The sequence below is a fragment of the Rhipicephalus sanguineus genome, chromosome 2, assembly GCF_013339695.2.
Source record: "Rhipicephalus sanguineus isolate Rsan-2018 chromosome 2, BIME_Rsan_1.4, whole genome shotgun sequence".
NCBI classification, from domain to species: domain Eukaryota; kingdom Metazoa; phylum Arthropoda; class Arachnida; order Ixodida; family Ixodidae; genus Rhipicephalus; species Rhipicephalus sanguineus.
The window spans coordinates 213,188,606-213,210,365 of record NC_051177.1 but is presented as its reverse complement, the minus strand read 5'-3'; the positions used below and the strand labels follow the sequence as shown (position 1 = coordinate 213,210,365).

Below are 21,760 nucleotides of genomic sequence, written 5' to 3'. Positions count from 1 at the left end.
TACCATATCGGCTCTGCAAGAGTCGAGACATGTTTTTCGCAATGTCTCACAGATAGCAACACATTATCTAATGTTTGCTGTTTACTTGATGATTTCCGCTAGAAGCTCTTTGTAAGCTTGTGTGTGTGTGTGCTTTTTTTAGCGGCGATGGGCACATGAAAATCGCACAGAAACAGTTGATGCAGTTAAGCGTCGTCTTGCGCGATTGTGTGCTCATGCCATGCATCATCAAATGCATTAAGGAGACTCCTTCCACTAAATGCCAGTTATGTAGCGTTTTTTTCCGAAGCAGTCGCAAGTAACTTCGTGTCCTTGTGGTAGGACAGCTGCGTGCCACGCAAACGGCCTGGGTTCCCGTCCTCAGTGGGACCGAAGATTTTTATTGTTTATTTTATTTGCATGTCTCGATTTTTCGGTCACGGACGATTTTTCGCTCACAACCAATGACACCGACGCCAACACCGGAATGTCTGCGAAACGAGCTCTCTCACGCGATCGTGTTAAAACAGTAACATCATGATAACGAAAGTGAGCCGTTATCCAGCAGGCCGCGGTGGAAATGGTTCGTCTTAACCACGCCTGCATTACTAGAAGGATATTTAGGATATACTAAGAAGTTTCTCATCTAAAACCAGAGACACAAACGTGCATATCTAGGATATAGTCATCCATTTGGAACGCTACTTCTTGAAACATATCTGCATATCCGCTGCAAAAAAAAATCGGTCAATCTCATTACTCGCCACAGGTCCATACTATGCATATTTTAGAACTTAAAGGTTTGTCCTTATTGCCTAAACCATTATGTTTGGCTTATCAGTAGGGGTGTGCGAATAGTGAAATTTCATCTCGAATCGAATTCGAATCGAATAGTGCCGAATAGTGGCCAAAAATATGGAATCAAATATCGAATACCAAAGATTTTATTGAAAATTGGAAAAAAAGAACAACGTTAATGACGCGCTTCATCGTCTTGAGCACTCCGGGCCTAAAAATCTTCGGGCGCCCGTTCACAGCAGCGTTCTAACTGCGCGCCGGAACAATGGGAGTTTCTGAACGAGTGGTGTGGTGCAGCAGCGACAAAGCGTGAACAAATTTTCCCACGTGAAGCCAATCACCGAGGTTTTCGCGGGCCAAAGTCGGAACGTTTTACGGTGCTTGCGGCATACCCGACTGAACCATTAAAAAATCCGTGTTTTCTCTCGGAAGCGAAGTTGTGAATGGCTTGACAGTTTTCTCGTCTGTGTGCTTTTTTACGTACGGAAATGGCATAATCTCATTTAAAATAAACATGCGCTCGCCTTTGAACCAGTATATCGGTGAAAGCTTTAATGAAAGGCCTACTGTAACGATGTTAGCGTTACTTCTAGCCACCTTACCCAAACGAAGTTGCACCATTGACCTTTGTCACGATATATGTATTAGGAGCTGGCTCGCCAGGTTCTTAAGCTGGGGCGAAGTCCCGCGCCGTACGCGTAACCTTAGTTCCAGAGGCGACCGCTACAGGCGCAGCTCGTGCGAAAGAGAAGTGTTCTTCCTCTTGTCCTTCGAGCGCATTGATGATGATATTAACGCAGGCAAAACCACGTATAGCATAGCCCACTGTAGCACGCGGCGCTCGCTACACGCCGGCACGTGCTCTAGTTTGATAGCAGGCCACTAGAGGGCCACAACTGCGCGCTTCTTCTCTCTTTCGAGAGTCGTCAGTCAGTGTCGAAAGAGAGAGGAAGCGCACAGTTGTGGCCCTCTAGCGGTCTCCTATCAAACTAGAGCACGCGCCGGCGCGGAGCGAGCGCCGCGTGCTACAGTTGGCTATGCTATATGTGGTTTTGCCTGCTTTATTATCATCATCAGGGCGCTCGAAGAACAAGAGGAAGAAGACTTCTCTTTCGCACGAACTGCGCGCGAGCGTGCGCATGCTACAGTCGGCTATGGTATACGTGGTTTTGCCTGCGTGTAATATCGACAGCCGTCAGTCGGTTAAGTCAGCAGGATAAACTCATGGCGCAGTCAAGGAGAGGGCAACGCCATAAAGAAGAAGCTGTGGAGGAGCAGGTGAAAAGGAAACAAACATGGAGGCAAGCTAGAAATGTGTCTGTCAAGAGCGTAAAGAAAACCTGTAACCCATATGAGAAAATAGATCTTCCCTCTCTGGGTCCGTTCTCGTAGCTGGGGTGGCGCTAGATGGTAGGATTTCATTTCCTTTTTTTCTTTTTTTTTCTTTTTTTCTTGAACGAAAAACATTTGTTGGCGCAAGCCCTATTCATTTTCTTTCCATTGTTTTACGCTTGTTATACCTCGGTGGCACGGGCAGAGGCGCTTTATTTTATGTTCTTTTCTGAAAAGCCTCACCATAACTTTAGTTTTAGTCATCAGACAGTGCGCTTTGGTACTAATAACATAAACGAAGAAGACAAGGCTGTAGAGCGGAGGGCTCGCAAGGCAGCAGCATTGCGGGCTCGCCGCCAAGACCCTGCGGTGAGAGCTTGCGAGGCCGCAGAGAGACGTCAGCGTCGTGCGGACCCCGAGATACAAGCCCGCGAAGCCGAAGCAGCGCGGAAGCGGCGGCAAGAGAACCTCGGAGAGGTACGGGCGCAGGGTGCAGCGGCCAAGCGCCGAAAGCGGTCGCTACCTGTAGTTGGTGGCGTCGACGCGCGCTTCAAGCGCGATTTCCTCGACCACACGTTCGGCCACAGCTGCAAGGTCTGCGACCGCTTGTGATTCGACAACAACCTGACACACTCGCTACTATAACAACCTGTCACGTCTGTATATCACAGTAGAGGAATTGTACGGAGCATTCACGGTTTACCCGATTATCTCCGAGCCAGCTGCTCAATCATCATTCACTTCGTGGACATGGCGTGATATTTTGGTCCTGTCGAATTATTCGAAACTTCGAATACTAGCTATTCGAAAGTCGAATTGAATTATTCAGTTAGATATTATTTTATTCGAATTCGAAACTCGAATATTCGGACACCCCTACTTATCAGCGGTGTCAGAATCCCCGACGAAATTTACCAAGGCGCTCAAGTTTCTTATATAAAACGAGAGGCACAAACGTGCATCTCTACGATACAGTGATCCATTTGAAACAACACTTCTTGAAACATATCTGCATATGCTCCAGAAAAGAATTTTTTCGGTGAATCCCACTACTCGCCACCTGTCCCTACTATGCATGTTATGAGTTAAAGGTTCGTCGTTACTGCCCAAAACATTATGTTTGGCTTAGTAGCGGTGTCAGAATCCCCGACGAAATTTACCAAGGCGCTCAAGTTTGTTATCTGAAACCAGAGACACAAACGGGCATGAATAACAGAGAGCTGAGCTAGTTGGTCTGTATTCATGTTAAAGAGACAGGGCGTGCAAACACAGACACAAGAGAGAAGTCCAGACACCACAAGCGCCGAGTAACAACTGAAAAGGCGCACAACGGTGGAAAAGAAAGAAGGCACAAAAACTTATCTGCGCAAGTCCAAGCAGTAGGTGAACCTATCAAACCGGCACGCGTGGTGGTCTACGTGAGAGATTCAGACACTTGATTTCTTCTTTATGCAGGTTAATCGATGGTTGGCTCAAGCATGCGCTACCACTATTATCGATATGCTGGCTTCAACCATTAAACGCGTTTCTTCATTCCTGCGCCGGTACAAAACCGCGCATTCATCGAATTTTGACGTACGCTAATACTCTCGACAATGTAAAGATAGGTTAGATGGTGAGCCTGCGGTTAGTGATCTCTTATGTTACATTAATCTCTGGTTAACACAGCGACCCGTTCGCCCTACACTCTTAGAACAAAAGGATTGCCCCGACGCCCTTTGCGCTTGTCCCATTGGGCACTCCTTTTACCGGGGTGAAACAACTCTGTCTAGACAGAGAGTGACCCAACGTCTCCTCATGCAGTACAGTGCTACACCTGCGGTAGAGCGAAAGGACTCCTCCAAGGGAGTAAAACTATCACGTTGAAACAGCTTTGAAATAAAATTAATCGAACGCAAAAAAATGACACATTTATACGCGCACACATCGACGCAACCAAAACACGTAGAGCGCTCGCAACGAAAACGCGTGCATTAAAACACAACTTTAATTCCCGCTCTCTTAGGGAGAGACGTGAACGCGGGTGTGATATTAGTGAGTGTTTCGTTACACTGTTAGTTAAATACTCGCTGGAATCTACGCCTGCAGCAGGAAATCTGTTTAAATTACGGCCGCTGCTAGTAAATTCGTTATGCGACTCCGTCGGCGGCTCCTGAGAAAGCAACACAATAGCCTTGACGTGCCTTTTGCAGCATTTTAGTTTATATTTTTTTTCCTCGCTAGGTACGGCCTGGAGCGCTTACGCGTGGCGTAGGCGGCCCTAAAGCGGCTGCGGAAAAATAAAAGCACTCTTCACGGAATTCTTTCCGTAATACTTATCTCTAGGGATAATTACAAAATTGACATCAACGTAAACATGCACATCACATAAAAATCGTACATGACACAGGAATCCAACTCATGACGACAAGCACCGAACGCAGACACTCTAACCACTACGCCACCGCATGCATTGCTTAGTTTTCACAGCCTTATACGTTTACAAAGTGGTTTGCAACGAGAGGGTGGAGCTTACAACTTTTCTTGCATCATCGGCGTGTGTTTCCGCGTGCATTTAGTTAGTAAATTGTTTACGCGGCGCCATGAACTCACGAAGACCACCGTTCGCACATTCAGCTCCGATTTCGGTTCGTCGTTTGTCGTGCCGCAAGAGAAATGATAAGCGTGTGTACTTTTGCGTGTCCACCCTACATCGTGGATGTCTCGCTCGCCCAAAACTTTACTGATACCAGCGTGACAAGTACCTTTAGGTAGCGAAACTGACGTATGTGTATTCTATGAGCGTGTGCTGTTAAGCAATTTTGTTTTTGTTTTTTTACACTTATAGCACACAGAAGGGACAGGAAGACAAAGATACAACGTGGACACAAAGATACGACGGGGATCTTTGGGTTCCTGTCCCTTCTGTGCGCTATAGGTGTTAAGATGGATTACCAACATGCCCAAGCTCACGTTCTTTCAATTTTGGTTACTCCAAGTGTCTGCAGTGCGTTCTCAGCTGTTCGAAGACCATCATCTGTCGCATATTTTTGTTACATACGTCGATATTAGAGCTTTAAGGGTATTTTAGCGCGCACCTATACAAGCATGTGCACTTATTTCGCGTGTAGGTACTGTTGCGAGCTGCACGCAGGGTAAGCGGCACCTCTGAGCAGTTAGACGAATATTTGCGCAATGAGCAATTAAGCTCATTTAATTGCTTTTATAATCGGAGATTAGCTACCTTTTTTTACTAAATAACCTCTACTCTTCCGTATCACGCCGCCGTTAAAATGGATGTCGAAGGCGTGCACCAAGGTTAAGCACGATGTCAACTAATTCGCGAGTGGCATGTCTCCCTAAAAATAGAAAAGACTACTGCACTACTACTACTGCACTTCTCTGGTGCGAATGTCCGCGTTTAGTTGGCACTCCTCCTGAAGAGATTGTGCGGTACCTATTTTTAAAAAGTGCATTCTTATATGCCTCAGTGAAACTACTGTTCTTCAGTAAATAAGGTTTCGTTTTAATTGGTAGGATATTTTTGTCACGGCAGGGCACAACTGGACTTTTTCGTGATTCAAGATTACACATACCACGAACATGAGCGCAGCAGATAAATAAAAACTGAAAAAAGTGAATGCCATGTGCACTGCTATTTCCTCGTGTACCTGTAATTGATGTCCAAATTTATTATACAAATTATCCTACCATTGATAGATGATCGACCCATCCATGTTCGATTACTGTTGATCTGTTTCCGTTTACTGCCTGTCGCTTATTTGCACGATGTTTTGCAAGAATCATCGGTTCAACCCATCTGGTAGAACACAAGCATTATTTATAGCATACAGTGGTTCTCAAGGGGCGGGGGGGGGGGGGTCAGCGGAACACATTATCGAATAAAAAACAAATACGCCTTTGAAGCCACAATATGTGCAGTGACAGCGGCTCCTTCTGATTTTTGGTATGCTTCGCCGCAATGGTCCTGCGTTGCGGCTGAGCTGACTTATGCTTTCCATTCTCCATGAGCTGGCTGTAAAGCTTTTACTGCAATTTTCTACAACATGTGCTTTTCCAGGCTTGCATATTTCAAGACAAAGCGTAGCAGAAAACAACTGAAATGTGGCGGCACACCGCGCAACTTATCGACAGGCTGTTGAGATTGAATTGGCGTGACACTTTAGTCTGACCATTCTTTGCCACGGAGAAACAAAGGGCGCCTATTTCACGCTGCATGTCGTGCTACTTTATAACCCCCCCCCCCCCTTATCTCTCACTGTAAGGGGTCCCTCATCACTGCCACCAGTCAACAAGGGGTCCCCGAAACATCCATGGCTGAGAGCCACTGACCTATATGTCAGAGTCTGAGCAATTTCTTTTACATGTACAAGGACTTTTTTGTTTGAATGCATTACAAATTCTTGAACTTCAAATGATACAAGAAATACTGGTTGTAGTACTTTATTGGAACCAAAACAGTAACATCCACAATGTCAATGTAAAAATATACACTTTCTTCTATTACACAGAACCTATTCTCATTATTGAACACATGAAACAACATACACAATGCAACCTGAGCACTAATTAACAGCAGTAAAATAATATGAAAGTAGAGTTCAAAAATTCATCACAAAGCACGACACATACACTTCGCAATGTCAGTATGCAAGTACAATCCAAAGAGATGACATGCACAGAGAATTTGGTGTCTGCTTACACATGAAGGTAACTCGATAAGTCAATAAAGGCTTGGAACACTTTTGAGAAATATGTGACTGTGCAATAGGCGCCTTGGTGTACCATTTTCCTTTATATTGCACTAGTTTGCCCTCAGGCGTGAAAACATGTTACACATGACTGCAGTTCACTTTTTTGTATAAGGACCTGTGGTGTCGACCATAGATCCACCTACCAAAGTTGCCTTTATTCACATATTTTTAAGAAATAATGTAAATTTATAAAGTTAAGCTTGGGACATGGCATTATCTCACGACCACGACTCATCCGTACTATTATGCATAAGTAGTACACACATAGTTACAGTATTTACATGCCAGCTAGTGCCATCAAATGCGACTGGAAAAGTAGTTCCTCATCATCTTCAATAGCTCAATTTATGGCTCATGCAAAAGGAGCACATTGAAAATGAATCCGACTACCATGACAAGAAAGTTAACTCGGAGTTAGGCAATAACATGCTTTGAATTAAAAATTGTCTCTCAATACTGGCGGTGGCTTGGCACATTAGAGCCAAGGACTGGACATGACATGAGGTTGAATAAAAATTGAACAGGCTATAAATGACGGATGTAAACCAGTCAAGAATCATGCTTAGTAAATTAATTCAGTTTAAATTCAGGAACTATTCAAGCCATACACAATTTTCAAATGCACACTGTTATTAGATAGTTTGGACACAGCACTGTGCATAACACAGTGCAGCAGTCCAAGTGCTGACAATCCTAAATACTGAGATATATACAAGATCATCAGTATAGTGTACTGTGAGGCACAGGTGTGCTCGCAGAAGAGACCATCTTGTAGACAAACAGGTGGGCCAGAACTGTTGCTGCTTTGCCAAAAGTGTTCAGTCCTCCTGAAAAGGATTTCAAGTAAAGAAGGCTTTTAAGCTTTCTGCATCTATAAAAAAATACTAACTTCACTTCTTTTACTGCATACTATTCTAAAAAACGCAAAAATGCAAAGTTAAGAAGCTGCCAAGTATTTTCTTGTGAGATATTCAATGAATGTGAGGCGTACTTTTATTCTTGCGATATCTAGAAAGCCGTAGCATTACGGTACAGAAAGATGGGGCTCATTTGCTTTACATGTTTTTCTGCCATGTTTTATACATGTAGCAAAGAAGGTACAATAGCTGGTGTGCAGTGTTGCTTGCTGTTTCATGGCAGCAACTCCTATAAGAAAAATAATTCATTTATCCTCCAAACTAACTGCGAGTTCTGCCAAATAAATTATTTAAAATCCTAGGCTAGACGGGACAAAATATAGATATATACTTGTAAGGCATGCCACAGTGAAGAGCCTCGATTCTTTAATTTACATTTAAATATAAAACTCCCCTAATGCCAAACCAGCATCTAGACGTTGTCTTTGTCACTGTGCTTCGACCTGACTAAACCAACGGTGCACCTGCCTATAAGCACTGCACCATCCTGCTTCTGGCAACTATGAAATGCGTGCACCCTGAAAATTTTCTGTGCTACTTACTGCTTGCTATTACCTTAAATGTCCCGTAGCCAACACAAACTAGACATGCAATAAGGTCGCAGGGGTCTGCAGTGGGCAAAGAAAAATGCGGTCAGAGGCATGCCAATTGTTTTGTCAATTGTGTAGGCGTTAACCGCAAATTTCTCTTTCTTGTGTCCACATGTACATCAACCAGACTGGTCGATGTATTAACACGCGCCTCAGCGAGCATCGAAATTCATTAAATGGAGCTGTCTCATCTCCCCTCGCTAGATCAGTCAAGCAAATGTAATCCCATCTTCGAAAGCCCAATAATTTTGTGCCATCAACCCAATCAGACAAGGCGAGAAATTTCGGAGGCATGTCACAAATAACGCCACACTTTGTGTCAGTCAACCTTCTCATTCGTTACGAGACAAAGAATGCAACTTACATAATCGACTGTGAACCAGCGCCTTGGTTGTTTGACTTTTTGTGTCTCTTTATGACATGTGCGATGCGCCCCCATCTTTGTATATATGCTTTTTTTCACGCGTGCAATGAACTTTCCGTTGTGATTGATTGCTAGATGGTTTGTGTATTTCCTTCCTTGTCCTTCTTCTTTCTTTTTTCGCTCTAAGTATTATTCCAAGTTGTAGTTACAGTGTCAACGAAGGTTAGTAGTCACTTGTCATTCGTTACATTTTTATTTATTTATTTATTTATTTATTTATTTATTTATTTATTTATTTATTTATTTATTTATTTACGCAATACTCACAGCGCCATCAGTGGCATTACAGTGATGGGTGAACACAATATAAGCGGTTTTATACAACATCACGTATAAACACTAGAAAAGAAACAGTAGGCACAATAATAAATAAATTACATACACAGCTAGTACGCAGAGAAAGGCAAAACGGGAACAAATAAAACACTAAGTCAACAAGGCATAAAACGTATAATTTGATATTTGATGTGTGGTGCGAGCAAGCGCAGTGAATGTATCTTATGTCACCTGAATGCCGACTATACTTTCTGGTGTACATTTTTAATGTCAGAACGTCACATTGTACTCGTCGACAGTGTTGATAAACGTTGATTCCAAATGCATCCGCGAATCGTAGACCACTCCTGCACTTCATAGGCAACCGAGATCTTTTTTCTTTATTTATGCCGTAAGGCGTACGGGTGCAAAAGAAGATGGCTGATTCCTCCGTCATAAGAATCGGTATAACACGAAAGTGAAACCTGTCGTCACAGAAATAGAACTAGTTTATTGTTTATAGTGCATTGGTATATGAGAGCTTGTACAATGTCTACTGTTGTTTGGCATATATAGCACCGTTTGATATGGGCGCACTCACGTTGACGCCTAGTGGCACATCTCCGTACCGACGACTAACGCCCATAATCATGATTTAACCCTTGCGGTAGCTGAAGTTCTTAACATATACGTGGACACCGCATATTGTGAATCCTGCGCAGATAGCATCAAGAAGCACACTGATACTCGATATGAACTTCTTCAAAGCGTCGTGAAATGCGAAGAGAAACGCTAGGCGCGTCGTGTCTTCCCTCTAGCCTAACCGTTACTTCTCACAGAGCGAGCGGGGAACGCCGTGCGACAGCCAGGCGAGCGTCGGAGAGCTATTTTTTTATATGGATGGATGCTATGAGCGAGATGGATGCTATGGAAACACGCCGAATGGGACGGTCGTAGCAACGGCGCGTTTTTTTATTGTTTTTTTTTGGGGGGGGGGGGGTCTTTTTTTCGAGCTTGGTGGCACTGATGTCACCGCCCCGTTATAAAGGGGGTGCTCATAGCATCCATCCATCCACCCATCCAAGACACTGTGAGAGGAAAGTGTATAGCCTCCGTAATATATTTGTCAGTAGCTCAGTAGGCGAAACGCCCGCCAGCCATCGTCACGGACCGAGAGGTCATGCGTTCGATTCCCGTCAACGGAATTTTTTCTTATAGTTTTCTTTCTTTGCCATCTGATGACGTTCATTCTGCTCACGCACTTCCGTGACAGAAATACGTCATGAAAGTTTTGGTGGACCCCGGCATAAAACACTTTCGTGTTTAAAAAATAATAATGAATAAAAGGTGACGCTTCTGAGTCGCTCAGCTGGTCCAACAGTGGGACAGATGGAAATGTTCGAGAGGCTGTCGCAGCTAAACACTGAAGTTCGTGATTGAATTACGCAGTAAGATGTTGCACCTTGCCAAATTCACTGTGCCTAAGAAGTCCTGGCACGGCGCAAGCGGAAAGCTGCAGCGTGAGGCCCGCGTGCTCGTCGCGGCGGAAGCTGCGGCGTACACACTTTTCCCATGAGCGCTAGCGCGCCCGTTGGTGGCGCTCGTGTGCTTGAAAACGGTGTATTGTAGCCAAGTCGTAAAGACTAATTATTCGATTTAAATTATTTAGAATATTATTTGATTGAAATTTGCGAAACAGTTATCAAAATTATAACGACACCAAGATTTCGCTGGAGACCTTGTGAGCGAAACAATGAAGCAGAAAGAAACTTGAATCGCTTTCAGTTTATGCGTCCATTTATTATTTGTTCAAAATTAGCAATATGCACTTTTAGCAATGTACAGATGAGGGTCCCAAAGTAAAATAAATAGTGAACGTACTAGTAGAAAAAACACCTTCAATGCTATACGAGGACTACATAAGGATGAGTTATACATGTGCGCGTGTTTCCAGCTTAGCAAGGTGCCGGCGACATCGAGAAGAGGCAGACTTGCCTGTCTGTATAGTAAATCCTAAGTGGGCATGTCACCTAGCACTAAATTGTAATATCTGATGCTGCTGCTTGTTTTGCTACTAATAGCTGAGGCAAGATGAATATTACGGGTTTTCAGGCAGGCGTACTTTGCAAGCACACAACACACAATGCCTTGTGTCATACGCGAAGTTTAAACATACTAAAGAATCCTAGATTCCCATTTACTCATTTGATCTCAGACCTCTATATGGATCACACAAGCACAATTACAGTGCTTCTTCCGCGCTTCACTTTTGGTACAGCAGTTTGCGATTGAGGCCGTTAAGCAAAACACTCGTACAGAAGTGCGTACAGAACTCCGTCAAAACGCACGAATAAGAGCTAATCTCGTGTACATCGAGCGTCTGTTGAAACAAGTGGCGTTTAACTGCCTAATAGGTCAACGCGATTTCGGGTAGTGACACTTTCCAATAATCCAGAACAATCAGCAAGCAACGCTGGACGATTACCCGGCAAATCACCTTAGCGTTGGGTACATAGTCGCTGGCATGATCGCCATTGTCACGCAATACAGGTTTTTACTTCTTCATGCGTTAGCATCATCGTTAACAGCATCCTCTCAGCCAAGGTGGATCTTTACAATGACTGGGGCGTGCAGCCCTGAGACGAAAAGAGTAAAGGGACAGCGATAGGCAGGTCCTGGTCACTCTAGCTTAAATGTTTCGATTGCTCTTTTGTACCATAATGACATTACGTATACAGCTATTGCACGAATGACTCGATTTGGTTTCTTGTCTCTGACAGGGCTCGAGTGAGCGGATTCACCGCTAGAGGGAGCCACAGGAGTGCTCAGCCTGGTTTCGACAGCAAGCCAGGGGTCGCTTCGTCAAGGGGCGGTGCTTGGGTCCGCGGTATAAGCCACGCAAGCCAGCCACGCCTCCTGTCGCACCACTGCCCCGCCAACGGCAGCACCCTGGCTACGCTTCCCAACGCCACCGAACGGCGTTTGCAGCGGCGCTGCTCCAAGACAGCTCAGGCCGAGAGGACGTGTTCACTAGTTGTTCGTCGCCGCCGCAATTTCTCCTTTTCTTGGCGAAGCGATGATGATGGAGCCGCCAGGCACCCGTGCGAGAAATGCAAGAAGGGTCGGCATTCAAAATTTGGAGGAGCTGCTCGAGGGCTTTCGTCAGCATTTCTTAGCCCGCAGAGCACTCCGAAAGGTGCCCTCATAGTCATTCTTGTCTCTCATTCATGGCGTCGTTTCTTGATGCCCCGCCAAACCTCTCACACTCCACAAGTTCACCAATGCATCGTAGTCAATTCGCATTATATTCGCCGATGCATGTCTTTCTTTTTTCTCTCAAATTATTTTACACCGACACCTTCAAACCACCTTCTTCATCGCACAGTCGAATGATGCATGGTACGCTCAAAAGTCTCGTCACTGAATTGCGTTGAAACACGTAAAGCTCTGCTGGCTAAAGAACGACCGACGGGAGTTCTCCCGGAAGTGGACAGTGGCGTTCGCTCGTTAAGTCGCCTGGCCTCTTCCGGATCCGACGAGTTGTTTCTCTCTTCCGGAGTCGCCTTAGGTGTCACCGTCTTCGTCGATCGAAGTACCGCTGGCCACCTCTCGTTCCCGGCGTCTCCCGCCGCGCCGCCTCCGCCGCCGACAACGTTTGCCGTCCAGGCCTCCGGCGGGACCCGAGGGAGGTGCCAGCGGGTCCTTCGTCAGCATCGTCACCAACCGCCATCGCCAGACTCGCGTTTCCTCGGTGGCACGGAAAATCCTTTCTTGCGATCACACACCGCGCAGTCTGCTGCGACCGTGTGTGAGACCTCAGAAGACGAGAGAACTGCTCCAAGCGACAGGGACGACTTTCAATCGGACGGTGCGCCTGCTGACGGGGATCGAGAGAACGCGTAGGTACTAGGACACGGTTTCGAGTACAAGCAAACGTGCGACCAGCGGAGGCACAACAGCGGCCCGGTCATGCATTCGTGCACCAATGCATGCTTTAAGAAGAGTGAACATTGAAATGTCACTACCAGCAAGCGTGTGGAATTCCCAGCAAGGCCACAGAGAACCCGATAGGATGGGTTTGTCTGATAACTAAGGCAACTGCTATGTAGCGGAGGCCAATGAATCTTTAGCTCGATTAAAGGAAAGTGTTGTTGCTTACGGTTGGAGTCATCCTTGAAAAATGCGAATACGATGAGCGGCGCCTCAGCATTCAGGGAATAATTCCGTGCCACCAGGAAGCGCGAGCCGCGCTGTCGTCTTACCAACAACGAGGGCAGTGCCCGCGCCTCGCCACGTGGGCCCACCAAGTAATAGAAAAAAGAACATAGCAGCGCCGCGCGAGGCTTCCGCGCATGCGCGGACGCCCGCAGTGTTTGTGCTCAGTGACGGTATGTGTGCGTGCGGCGACGACAACACGGACAGATGGACAAGAGAGAGACAGTGATCTTCAAATTCCACCTGTACAGTACTCTTCAATTATGCCACATATACATATAATATTATATATACACACGCAAATATACATGATATCACAACTCAGAGAAAAATACGGCCCGTAGCGCCGATACCTTTTCTTTGTTGCAGCCGACTGTTGATCGTAAGTGGGTCTTACGAAAGACCAACACGTATGCTGTTGTCTATCCTTCAATCTAGCTATTTCTGGATTATTTTTTCCCGAAGCCTTGCTTTGTCCCAAGAGCATTGTATAACTGTTACTGGCCTCTTTCCCCCCGAATACTATTCGACTGAGAAATGTACACTCACACTTGCCCGGTCTGAGAAGAGCCAACCTACAAGCTCTGCCGTCTGCCCAGCCGCACCACTCCGTCGAGCCTCGATGATTTTTTTGTTATATGGTTTTTATACTGAAAATTCGAAAGTTATTTTTTTTCTTGCTGTAGCTTTTTCCGGAGGCAGTGATGAGGCATAGTACGGTATCCGCTTAATTTCCAGAATGCAGATGTAGTGCTTTATTTTCCCAAATTGTGGGCGTGGATACAATGCAAACTAAACAGCCGCTGCGCGGTATAGCTGCGCGGTGTCGACAGACCTATAACGCTGTGTAGCGTTATACTCCTTGTCTGTCTCGAGCTCGACAAAACGTAATTACAACTACAGAATATTTAGTAGCAAGGGACCATGTCGAGACCGTGTATAGAAGTATAACACAAGCAAAAATTCAGGTAAGTCCCACAGCCAAAGAGTAAAGTCAGTCTCGTCACTGCCAGAAGCATAATTTAACCGAAACTGACAGAGAAACGTTATATATAAAGTTGCATAATGAACAACTCCGCAACGTTCTGCAAATTGGTTATACAACAGAAAGGGGCGTAATGTGCCATGAACGGTGTGTATTAATACTGTATACCATAATATTAAAATGTACGTTACGATTACACGACGCCAAACAACTTATAATTCCAGGCTGATACCGCTTCTGCCGTCATTTAACATACAATCTCTCACACTGCGACTGAAGAAATCAGAAACTTCAGAATAATGAGCGCGTGAGTTTTCCCTGCAACCGTGAGATCACCAAAACTTGACTCACGAGCAGCCGCCTTCCTTACACCTGACATCAGACCAGATATTTATCAGTTTTCATTCCACCTGTGCCTACGTGCACTTACGTTCATTTTATTTCGTGAGAAAGCAAAGTAAACCTCGCCCTGAACACTTTCTAGTACTTTCATTTGCAAATTTCAATTTCGAAATTGTCAATTTCTTTCGTCCTTATCTGTTCATCTTAACAACCGTATTCAGGGCGCATCCCCTACCGAGGCCTACAACTTCCCGCGAGCTCTTCTGCCGCGTGCATCAGCGGAATCTATAGACGGCTTGGGCGGGCGACTCCAAAGTTTATTGCGCTCAAAAGGTGTGCTTAGGGTGTGTTGTCTGTACAGGCTGCAGTGAACAGTTCCAAGTATGTTACTAGAATGAACGACGGAACACACGACATACGGAGAAGCCCAAGCCGACAATGCTTTGCACTGCACGTTTAGTAGGTATATAGATGCACGATATGTGCATGTCAAAACAGACGTAGTACAACACAACGTGGGCAATAAACAAGAGAAAGAAATCTAGCTTCGACGTTAAGGAAGAGTTCATTCGGAATGGCACGCTCATGTGTCGGCTACATGGCAGTGTTTCAAAACACTAGATTGCTCAATAAATTCTCAAACGCTGAACCCTAACGAGGTGCGAATGACTGTGCAGGCGACAGCAGCACAAAAAATTCTAAGCTATTTCCCCGAAAGGAAAAACAGACGGTACTTAAAACCGGATGAGTACGGAGCGCAAGTGCGTGTGTTTTTCTTCAACATGGATGCTCGCATTCGAACCCTTTCAGAGATAGCCTCCTGCAAAGTGTCGGCCATCATTTCCCCATCCCTCTTGCACACACACTTACACCACACGATGTGTTGCTATTGAGTGAAAGTTGCCATGGTTGTGTGGCCTGTTTGTTCGTTTCACCCTGCTCCAGGTTGTTATCCCCGTGTAGGTCAAGGCGAGTGATAGAAACGAAGCGAACATTTACGATTGCATTGATACTCTACATATTAAGCCGTGCCCAGCCTGCGCGTAGGATACGGAACGGCGACGCTTTGTAAGCAAGGTGCGTTAGATGCGCACTCTCGTCCACTGTAGACCGCGATTATTTTTTCTATCTGTTCCTAAGAGTTGCCCTCGAACATTCGTCCTCTCGGATGCTTTCTTTTCTTGCTCCGTCTTTATCTACAGGAGCGTCGCGGTGCATACGTATACAGCAAAGCGGACGGCAAGTTAGCTAACCGCCATTTTAGGTGGGCATGTAGTCCTTCCAGGCAAAGCCCACGGCTCGCCAACGGTTGTGCGACTTCATCTCTCTAAAGACTTGGGCGCGTTCTACGTGCTTCAATTAGCAAGCGATATATGTATACCCACCAAGTGAGCTTCGTGGTCTGCTTAACCATTTAATCTTTCTCGAAAAACGTGAACGATTGGAGACAGTGATGGACAGTATGACGAAGCGCCAAAATTTTTTACGTCATTTAAAAAATAGCGCTGAGCTTCATCCGTCAGGTTAGACTATCTCAAGAGACTCGAGTGTGCTGAAATTATTTTTCATAATATATTAACCGTTAGCGCGTGTAGCCTCATAAAATGTTAAAAGCTTGCCTCAACCGTTCCCTCACAAACAGCAGCAGCGGGCAGAATCTGTTACAACGCATATTTTCAGTCACCCGCTGCGGCCTTCTACATGGCGTTTGCGAGGCTCTCTGTCATTGGAAGTTTCACGCGAGCGACTGAATTCAGTGATCCCCTTGACACAATCTCTAAAACGCCAACACCTAGCCGAGTCCTTGCCATATTCTAAACTGAACAAGTTACCTTCTAGAGCGGGCCCCTTCATAGATCGTCACTTACGCGATCGTCCAAGGAAGGGCTAGTCGCCGTAGCATGCCCCTTTCTCTCCAACTCGTCTTCAAAACAGTCAATCTCCTCCTTGATCAACCGCTCTCCAAACATAGCTCGGCGCAGTAGTAGTTTTGAAACTCCAGGTAGAGTCGTCAGGCAGTAATCTTTGACGAGAAGCTTACGGGATTAATGTAAAGAATACTCATTGTTCTGCCCTGCACCCCAGCGCAGGTATAACAAGTGTAGTCACGTGCCCAGTAGGAGTTCTACAAAGCATACATAGAAGAGCCTTTCGTTGCCGTTGGTATGCTATGCCCGCACCAGAGGGCGTCCTCCGCTGTAGTAAACAGTCGAATCGTCCTCTTCTGTGCCCGCTGAAGGGATTTTCTTGTAAGAATTGAACAAAAATACTGATGCAGTTTACGTTCATCAGCCAAGCAATCGTCCAGCAGACTTTGCGAGATCGACGGAATGCAACAAGGAAGGTGCCACGTGGCGGTATTGCCAAAGAGTGATTGTGCAAATGAAGAGCATTACAGAAAGACGGGTAGTTTCCACCGAACGCTTTTTTTGTCACGGGCTTAATATCGCGCTGTGCTGCATCAGTACACGTTACCATATTTAATAAATATAATTCTGAATGAAATAGTGCGCTATGCATAGTTGTTTTTTTTTATTATATTGTGAAACAAAACTGGTGCAACTGCATTGTGCTGCAGTTTGATGTAACAGCGAATTTTCGATGACGAGGATTTGATATTCTTACTTTGGAGTACCACACATCGCGCATCCTTTGTGTGTGTTTATTTCTCATAATAATTCCTAACAACGAAGACCAGCGATTACCTAGACTCTCAACAATGAAAAGACACAGTCATCTTTTATCTTTTCAACCGTTATTTGCAAGACATATTTCTTCAGTACACCTCATGCTTGGCAAAAATATAAATAAATTTAATCGGCCGAAGTATAATCTAAGTAAATAATGTCGCAAGCTCATCAGCCTTCAGAACGTAAGATATGTTTCACTCAAAAGAGTACGTGCAAGCTATTTCTCTTTCACGTTACTTATTTAACTGCTCACCAGTATTTCGCAGTGTTCGCAGAGGAGAGCCGATAACGCTTCGCTGTCGGCTTAAGAACGTGATTGTAGGCAAGCAAAAATAGGTTGTGTTGCCATTACGGGGCAATTATTCTTGTGTGCGCATTGCGACACCCCTGCCGGTTACACCCCTGACCCCTCATTATCCCTAGTTTCCTGTTCCAGCCAGTTGTAATCCCTATATCCCTTGTCAAAAGCCGTCTCGCGGCGCCAATGCTGAACGCCTTAAGGCAGGGGCCACAAACTCACTTCAGCTATCATCACGAAACTTAGTCTACTTATGTTTGAGCAAAATGTCAGCTACCGTTGCCATTTGAAGGAATTAAGGCCTTTTTCACAGCTGCTATATGGGTCAGTTTTGAAGGGGATTCATCGTCAGGTTTCGAGAAACATACCGATATTGAATGACTGACATCTGCACGCCGATCTTGAAATATAGGGTGACCGGATGGGATGCCTCACGAAAAGGATGCTTGAGACGAGTCACGTCTGTGTAGTTCATGAACATACTTACTACGGAAATTTAAAAAAAACGGGGACGAAGACAGGCACGTGCGCGGCGGGCCGCTGACGAAAAGTCCGCGGGCCGCGTGTTTGAGACCCCTGCCTTAAGGAGTTTCTCGCAATAATTCATTGTTCAGAAAAACGTCCTCTGGCTAGCAAGTGGTCCAATGCTGGGTCTGAGCAATATCTTCTTTTCAGCGCAAACCGTGCTAAAAGAATGTCGTATATGACGCACCGTAAGCCACTCTATCAGGAGTACGAGACGCAAGCGGCTTCCTCCGTAGATCCAGGAAGTCTCCACAAAGGATAATGCGGTTGTGACTGACCACCTTGCTCAGTACTGGTTGTGATAATCCCTAAATCAAGGATGCGCGCTTGATGAGCACAGTCTAGGCGATCCTTCAATATTGCTTTTATGTGATTTGGCGTATGGTAAAACCTGCGCTGGTTCACTCGAATTTGCAGCTTAAACGGCTGAGCCTCATTAATGCCCCTACATCGTTTCTCGGCCAGGCATGCGTCTGGTCTCAGAAAAACGTCGTTACTGTGATGCATGAAGCTTGTATCGTGTACTACTACGCTACAATTAGCCCACACATCCGACGTGCAGCAATAGGTGGCACATGCTTTCAATTGTGGTTGCGTGTGACCCCCAACATGCCGCAGTAAGAAGGCGCGGCACATTAAAAACGTGCTGCTGAACTACTTCAGTTACTGCCAAGACACTTGGCCGCACATACTCGTGCGTGTTGCTATGGCACCATTGGTTTTCGTTCTGCTTGCTGCTTTTTATGGACGTCTGTGTTCGCTTTGTCATAAACGCCGTTACGCCAAGACTAAGCCATTTTCGTCACTAAAATAATAACTCGCACATGTCGTCGCTCTTGTTTTTACTAGTACCTTCAGCTTTTTAACTGAAAAATAGCAACTATTGGAGATTGCTTTATGTCTGCCCAAACAATTCCTAAAGTTTTCGTCACTGTTGCAAATTCACTGCTTGCCAACACCGGGTGCGCACAGCGCAAGACACACCCCAGAAGTGTTCCGGTTCGCCTGTTTTCGCGCATAGTTGGAATGTTCAGCGTCTCGAGGAAAGTGATCTTGGAGAGCGAAAAAAAATGGAGCCAGATTCAGCGGTTTTTCCTCTGCGGGGACAAAGGAGAAGAACAAATAAGAATGCAAGTTGTTCGCTGTTTCAGGTTCTTCTGTTTGTGTCACTTGTCACCTTCAGCGAGCCTCCGTGACCTGGCGAGGCTCCGAAACAAAAATGTTCAGCTGTTAAGTTTGACTGTTTGAGGAGTCTTTCTTTGTCTGTTTACGGGCGTACAAAGTGCTTGCTGCTACTAAATGCGAGCGCATTAAAGTACTTTTTTGTCTTGTAACCCGTGTCTGTGCCGTCATTCTTGAAGTAGACTTGGTCCTTTAGTTCAACTGAAAATGTCACCGTGGACTTCCCTCGATTCGTCTCGCTGACGTAAACTTTCGAAAGTTATCCATGCCAGAACATTTATTAGCGGCACGAGCATCGAGTGACACACTTCGCTGTCTTCCAGACCAAGCGCCGGCGCGAGTTGTCCGAAATCCCTGATAAATATTGTGGTGCCCTTCCTTGTTTCTCTCCGCTTATTGTTTCGTACATTTTTTTCACACTCTATCTACTTCTTTCCATATTTCCTTCTCTCTCTATTTATCGCTTCCTATTTCTTTCTATCTCTTTCTCCCTCTCTCTTTTTTCTTTCTCTCTCTTTGTTTTTCTATCTTTTTATGTCTTTATTAGCTTTCTTTCTCCACACTTTCTTTCTATTGCTTTCTTTCTCTCTCTTTTTTTCTCTCTCATTCTCTCTGTGTCTATGTTTTTCTGTCTTTTTATACGTCTTTATTCCCTTTATCTTTATTCTTCTCTTCCTCTTCCTTTCTGTAGCTTTCTTTCTGTCTCTATTTTTCACGTATTCGTTTTCGTTTGACACTCGCACCTGCTGTACACGGTAGCGGGGCTTGCTCAATTCCTGTGGCGCATACCCACGTAAGGAGTTTTCCAAAACAAACCTCAAGTTACCGATAGCTTTATCCTTTCAGGGTCGAGTATTTTCGCCAAATGCGACCCCCCAGGGTAATTTTTTTAACAGCGAAGCCGTTAAAGGCAGTCGTAATTTGTGTGACCTATCCTATGTGCCTTGGCCAGTGTGGCCACAGAAATTGGGTCATTCCCACTACTCACCACTGGTCCACTAAAAATGAAGATGACAACAGTTAGCCCAACAAACGGGTATTGCGGCCTATCTTGTGCGACCTGCCCTGTGTGTCCTATCAGGTATGTGCCACAGAAATTGGGTCATTCCCACTACTCACCACTGGTCCACCAAAAATGAAGACGACAACAGTTAGCCCAACAAACGGGTATTGCGCCCTATCTTATGTGACCTGCCCTGTGTGTCCTATCAGGTATGTGCCACAGAAATTGGGTCATTCCCACTACTCACCACTGGTCCACTAAAAATGAAGACGACAACAGTTAGCCCAACAAACGGGTATTGCGGCCTATCTTGTGCGACCTGCCCTGTGTGTCCTATCAGGCATGTGCCACAGAAATTGGGTCATTCCCAATACTCACCACTGGTCCACTAAAAATGAAGACGACAACAGTTAGCCCAACAAACGGGTATTGCGGCCTATCTTGTGCGACCTGCCCTGTGTGTCCTATCAGGTATGTGCCACAGAAATTGGGTCATTCCCACTACTCACCACTGGTCCACTAAAAATGAAGACGACAACAGTTAGCCCAACAAACGGGTATTGCGGCCTATCCTGTGCGACCTGCCCTGTGTGTCCTATCAGGTATGTGCCACAGAAATTGGGTCATTCCCACTACTCACCACTGGTCCACTAAAAATGAAGACGACAACAGTTAGCCCAACAAACGGGTATTGCGGCCTATCCTGTGCGACCTGCCCTGTGTGTCCTATCAGGTATGTGCCACAGAAATTGGGTCATTCCCACTACTCACCACTGGTCCACTAAAAATGAAGACGACAACAGTTAGCCCAACAAACGGGTATTGCGACCTATTCTGTGCGACCTGCCCTGTGTGTCCTATCAGGTATGTGCCACAGAAATTGGGTCATTCCCACTACTCACCACTGGTCCACTAAAAATGAAGACGAGAACAGTTAGCCCAACAAACGGGTATTGCGGCCTATCCTGTGCGACCTGCCCTGTGTGTCCTATCAGGTATGTGCCACAGAAATTGGGTCATTCCCACTATACACCACTGGTCCACTAAAAATGAAGACGACAACAGTTAGCCCAACAAACGCGTATTGCGGCCTATCCTGTGCGACGTGCCCTGTGTGTCCTATCAGGTATATGCCACAGAAATTGGGTCATTCCCACTACTCACCACTGGTCCACTAAAAATGAAGACGACAACAGTTAGCCCAACAAACGGGTATTGCGGCCTATCCTGTGCGACCTGCCCTGTGTGTCCTATCAGGTATGTGCCACAGAAATTGGGTCATTCCCACTACTCACCACTGGTCCACTAAAAATGAAGACGACAACAGTTAGCCCAACAAACGGGTATTGCGGCCTATCCTGTGCGACCTGCCCTGTGTGTCCTATCAGGTATGTGCCACAGAAATTGGGTCATTCCCACTACTCACCACTGGTCCACTAAAAATGAAGACGACAACAGTTAGCCCAACAAA

General features: G+C 45.6%; 1 protein-coding gene across 1 annotated transcript in view; it reads left to right on the top strand.

Moving 5' to 3' along the window:
* The window catches only part of LOC119384068 (potassium voltage-gated channel protein Shaker), a 289,149-nt gene extending 270,048 nt beyond the window's left edge, over positions 1 to 19,101 (top strand). The window contains exon 5 of the mRNA XM_049412748.1: positions 11,830 to 19,101. The gene's annotated coding sequence lies outside the window, so the exon portion shown is untranslated. The remainder of the gene's footprint in view (positions 1 to 11,829) is intronic.
* The last annotated feature ends 2,659 nt before the right edge of the window (positions 19,102 to 21,760 follow it).